Source organism: Pundamilia nyererei, unplaced genomic scaffold (assembly GCF_000239375.1).
Source record: "Pundamilia nyererei isolate P.nyererei 1_Seehausen unplaced genomic scaffold, PunNye1.0 scaffold00012, whole genome shotgun sequence".
Taxonomy (NCBI): domain Eukaryota; kingdom Metazoa; phylum Chordata; class Actinopteri; order Cichliformes; family Cichlidae; genus Pundamilia; species Pundamilia nyererei.
In genome coordinates, this window is record NW_005187413.1 from 5,939,312 (window position 1) to 5,945,238 (window position 5,927).

The window sequence follows — 5,927 nt, forward strand, 5'->3', positions numbered from 1 at the left end:
GGGCTGTTGAGGTGTGACTCACGGAGCACAAGAGCAAGAGAACGAGAAGAACAGAGAGATGGGGACTAGGCTGGATGTGGAGTAACTCTATGAATAATAACCCATCAGTGGATAAAATGTGGATAATTATCATGCTCTTATTAGAAGAGGGATTGATGGAGAAATGTGTCACAGTGTCCTTGAGAATGACCTCCATAATAATGACATCATTTTATGCCATAAAGGAGTGGAGGTTTGTTACTGTGTGTGCAAAGGCAGAATAAAGGCAACATGGATAAAATGGGCAGGTATAAAATACTGTAAGAAAACACTATGACATGTAAAAGATACGGTATAAATGATGCATTGTGGCTGCAGAGAGGATGTGAGACAGACAAAGGTAGGAATGTAAGATTCAGAGAATACTAGATAAGGACACATTACTACAAGAAAAGGAAGAAAAACATATGTAACAAGCAAAAAAAAGAAACACCTTTGTGTCCTCCAATAATCATTTAGAATGACTTTTTACTTTTCCTTGCTTTTACGCTATATCTTTAATTCTTTACATTTATTCACGCATCTGTATTAAAATACTCTGAGAGCTACTCGAAAAATCTCTTGTATGCTTAATATATTTCATATACTTGGCCAATAAAGTTGACTGTGAATCAGTTAGTCTGTGTGTAAACACTGATGCAAATGGTTCATGGCTTAGTGATATTGTTTAATATATAGTATATTTAATCAAAGTTCAGTTTCCAAGGCGATGCATTTTCTCACAGCACACATGCTGCCAAGCTGTTTTCTTTTTTGATGAAAATAAAGTTCAGAGAGTCCTGCAAAAAATAAATAAATAAATAAAATACATGTGAGGAGATAGAAGTAAGCAAAAGCCTGAATTAGATCTGCTGACCCATGTCTCACATGCTGCTCCCCAACTGTGTCTGCTTGCAGCAAAGAGGACACTCTGCCATTCACCACAAACAGTGCTTAAAGCGTGTCTGATACTTTTGCTGTATGCATGCATGCCCATACATGTTTAAGCTGATGGGGTTTTTTAAATACTGTTTTCATTCTCTGCAGATGCTGATCCCCAGTATCCACATATAGTAAGAGAATATGTGCCATCACGTCTTTTAAACATGGTATGACTGAATATTTGGGGTTGCCAACAGTGTCTTTGATGGACATGAGTGTACTCTAGTTTAAGGAGTTGTTTTGTCTTAGATTTATAGACTATTTAATCAGTGCTTGGGTGCACAGATTCTCTAGGGACTCCACAGTGTGTCAAGATTCAGAGTGAAGAGGCCATGGCAGGAGGCTTGTTCTCCACGCACCACATATGCAATCTTCCAGTTTTGCTCACAGACCAGATTATAATCAGACATATTTTCAGAAGCCAGAGATGCAAGGAAACATAATGCTCTACGTGTATGCATGAATCAAAATTCTTTCATTTCATGAGGATTCAAGGTCACACAAACACTAATATGTGAGTACATGCACATGCACAAGCATACATTTATCTTTCCTTCTCCTATGGTCAGCCCCAGCTAAAAGCTAATAGGCTGGAAACTGAAACTATGCAAAACCATGGTTTTTGCATAATAAGTGCACAATAGTGCTGTCCAGAAGTTCAGAGCCACCTCTTATTTCTTTATATTTTGCTCTTAAAAAGCCAGATTTTCTTGGAATTTGTTGAAAGTGGTCTTGAGCAATAGTTACTCAGGCTTTCTGCAGGGCTTTTACCAATTTCTTTGCAAACTAACCTTTTTCTCATTATTTTTCAGGTCGGTCCATACAGCTGGCTATTTTCAGACTAATCTTTTTTGTTTGTTGGGCCACTTAACACTGACCTGTAACTCACTCAAGCATTAAAAAAGGCACTTAACTGAAGGGGTGAAGCAGTATTGTGTCCACATATAACAGATAAACATAAAAAGTACAACCTTTAAATCATATCTTTATGATTTAAAGGTTATATCTGGTTATATCTGCTTTTGTTTAATTTTCAATAACAACAAAGAAAATACTGACATATGAAAAACATCTGTCCCTTCAGTTTATCCATCTTACTGTTTACTCTTCAGAAATAGTCTTGGTGGAAAGTTGGCTGTCAAGGAGCCATTGTTAAGGAGAGGAGAAAAAAGCTGAGGTATGCCAAATTGCACAAGAACTGGACTGAAAATCTGTGGCAACAGGTCTTCTTTGTTCCAGATTACTAATCCAAATTTGAAACTTCAAGATCAAATTATAATCAGAATGGAGGAGGTCAGGAGAGAGGTCCAGTAAGTGTCTGCAGCCATCTGTAAAACACAATGTAGGCTTTGTTGAGATCAGTGGTCTTGGGGATCTTGTCAAACGTGAACAAGGAAAAGTCTTCAACATTTTGATCCACTGTTCATTTTTCAGCGTGAAAATTATCCCGAACAATGGACTAAAAGTGTACCTCAATAGAAAAACACACAATGAAGTGCTATTGGTCATGGACTGGCCTCCTCAGAGCCCAGACCTAGACATTATTGAAGTAGTCTGAAATCATCTTGACAGATCATCTTCAAAACACAAGCCTGTCAACAACCAAAGAAGAGCTTTCAAGCCAGAAGTACTATTCCTGAAGACTACTTAAAGAAAGGACAAGCCTGACTAAGAAAGTTCAGGCTGTGGTGAAGACTAAAGGTGGCCATACCAAATACTGACTTTCAGGGTAGTTAGAAACCTACAAACTCTTTTTTGCCTTATATATTGTATTTCCATTTATGTTTGCACAGTTCTATACATATATGATAGATATAGAGTTAGTAGCTTGTTAGCTTAGCTTAGCATGACTAACACTAAAATAGAGGGCAAAGGCTAAACTGGCTCAGTCCAAATGCAACTAAATCCACCTAACAGTGCCTCTAAAAGTCAGTAATTAAGATATGAAAAAATACAACATTTCAACATTTTATTAGTCGGGTTATTACTGGGCCTGGTTGCCATGCAACTAATGGACAACTCAGCTAAGTTACTGTGGGGGGGGGGGTTTCTCCAAATGTCAAATCATTAGTCTTAGACATCTACACGTCCACGTCTTACACAGCCGAGGTGATTTTTTTTTACTTAGCTACTACAAGCTCACATACAAGCTCACTAGAAACGCAATTTTCACCTGGTCTTAAAAGTTTTTATCACAAAGACAAATAAAATGCTAAGTCTTTACTTAGTCCCCGGTGTTACATAAATTGCTAATAACTAAAAGGCTCAAATGGCAGAGCAGTGTGTCCCACCAACCACAATTAAATGTATGTTGCAATGCCGAAAATAAAATATTCACTAATGTGTGACCGTGTGTGCATGTGTGTGTGCACATGAGAGTCTGTGGGGGCAGCTGTACAAGTGGGTGAGTTTTGCTGTCAGGCACTGTGCTCTATGAGTCTGACTCATGCGAGAAATGGCAGAGTGGAGTGAGACAACGCAGCTCACAGCTCGTGCTCTCTTACAAACACATACATACACAAAAACACGCACACCAGGCACTCTGCAGGATAACTGATAATTACTTATCATTCGTACTTTGCAGCATATATCAGCGTAAATGTTGGAAGGAAAATGTGTAGTGACAATTGAATGAACATGGAACCAAAAATACAGGCTCAAAAACATAAATAAAGCATTGAATATTTAATTTAAAGCTTTGAGCCAGTATACACAGCTCCATAATGATACTTTTGTGCAGAGCTTTTTCAAAAGAATGACAAGAAAATCAATCATGAAGTATTTCTCTCTACTGAAGTGACAGATGCTCATATCACAGAATTTGAATGCCCAGAGGTTTAATTTACACCTCTTCGAAAATCTTTTTGGAGGCCTGAAAAGTAGCACATTGAGAGCAAATGTAGGGCTGGGGGGTGGGGAGCAGGCTCCTTGTGACTCATAAGCAGTTCATATGGCTCCTTTCAAAATTCATTACACGGTTATTTATTCTGTGAAAATGATGCACATGGGCGAGGTCCACACCACAAACGGGGGCGTACATTAGGGCTGCACGATTCATCGTATTAAGATCTCTGCGCAATCTCATTCTTAACAATTCTGCTGTGTTTGCATCTAATGGACAGAGATGCTGCATTGAACCTAGCTTTCAAAATATTTTCAGAATTAAACAGAAAAAAAGTTTGAAATTGTGGAAACTTATCTTAAAATGAATCCACCGAAAGTGAAAAAACAGAAGAAAAATACAAGTGCCTGACTGAATTTATTAGTCAACAGTGTATCTGTTCCACCACCTGAAAGTACTGTAAAGTTAGCTGGCTCCAGTGCCCTGCATGTGGACACAACATTAATGAGACATCTGTTTACAGCCTGTGTGTGTGTGTGTGTGTGTGTGTGTGTGTGTGTGTGTGTGTATGTGTGTGTGTGTGTGTTTGCATTGTAAGGGAAAATGAGACCTTGCCAGCATGTTTAGACACAACTACTTAGTGATAAGGGCAAAGTGTAATGAGGTCAGTAACTTCATCCTGTAATTCCAGACCGTTCAACCATTTATTCAGTCAATCAATCCACCATGTAGCTCTCATTCTTCTTCGCTCATCCAGTTAACACAAATTTACTGAGTTTTTTCTTTTTATTTATTTATGTTTTTTTGAAAGTCAGTCATTCATGAAATGTTATTGCTACTGCATTCTTTGTACCTTATAGACGATCAAATAAATAAAAGCTGTAGGTGTCTACTTACGGTAACCCCCCCCCCCCAGAAAAAAAACAACCTCTCTGACTTTTTTTTCCATCTGTTTCTCACTTTCTCCTTTACACATGCATACATGCATGGAAGAAACACATCTGTTGCCTACTCCACTCTTGTATGACCAGGCTGTGAATGCAGTTATGTATGAGCTGCTGTATTCATAATAGCAGAAATATAAGTGCATTTTGATTATGTAAAACATGCATGAGCTTATAAAATGGTGTAACAGGATATATTGAAAACTGAAAGAGAAAAAAATGCATACAAAGTAAGTGATGCTTACTCTAGTTTTCAAAGAATACAATAGTAAGCAGTAAGACAATTTAAAGACTATTTTAAACTAAACTCAAAGAATTTAGTTTAAAATAGTCTTGACGTCTCTAATTTTGTCACCCGGGCTTTTCCAACATTTCTAACTGAACACATACACAGTGCATGCACGCCCACACAAATCCACAATCCTTCCCCCCTGGGAGTGAAAAGAGAGAGCATCCAGGGCCAAGAGGCTGAAAGGGAGAGTGACAGTGGTCTATCTGCTGTCTCCCATCTGGGTGTCAGTCTCTGGTTTCGCCCAGGGGCTCAGATAAGCTCCGGACACAATAGGGACAGCTATTAAAATTCAAACTACCAGAGAGAGTCATGAAATAGTCATAACAGGTAAGGGAAATCAACACACTCTAATGCCCCCTTTATCATCTGTCTGTTTGAAAGCGCAGGGAAGAAACAGAGTTTGGGTTTCTGATCATTGGGTGCAGGAAATTGGACTAGAAAGCCAGAACAATGCTTTAAAATGCTAAGCTATAATCTATTCATCCATCCATCCTCTAAATATCTTATCTATCTAGGGTCACAGGAGGCTGGAGCCAATCCCACCTTACATCCCCCCCCTTCCCCCAGACATATCACTAGTCACTTTCTCACTAGTGACATGTACAGGGGACGGGGGGTACAAAACAAACACAGCGCCAACACAAGGAGAGACAACGCTCCCATATCCAAACCTACAGCTTATACATGTCTATACATAGGGAGGAAACCAGAGCACTCGAAGGAAGACACAGGGAGAACATCTGAACTGCACACATAGAAATGGCCCAGTAAAATAAAAAAAAATAAAAATGCTGACTGTGCATCACTATTCAATGACCTTTATTAAACGAAGTCATCTACTTTATATATGTAATTATTTCTTTTTACCATTAAAAAAAAAAATATATAT

The 5,927-nt window shown here is 38.5% G+C and overlaps 1 protein-coding gene across 9 annotated transcripts in view; it reads right to left on the minus strand.

Annotated features, from left to right (window-relative positions):
- atp2b2 (ATPase plasma membrane Ca2+ transporting 2) overlaps positions 1–5,927 on the minus strand; it is a 92,198-nt gene that overhangs the window by 53,768 nt on the left and 32,503 nt on the right. The gene's annotated exons all lie outside the window — the stretch shown is intronic.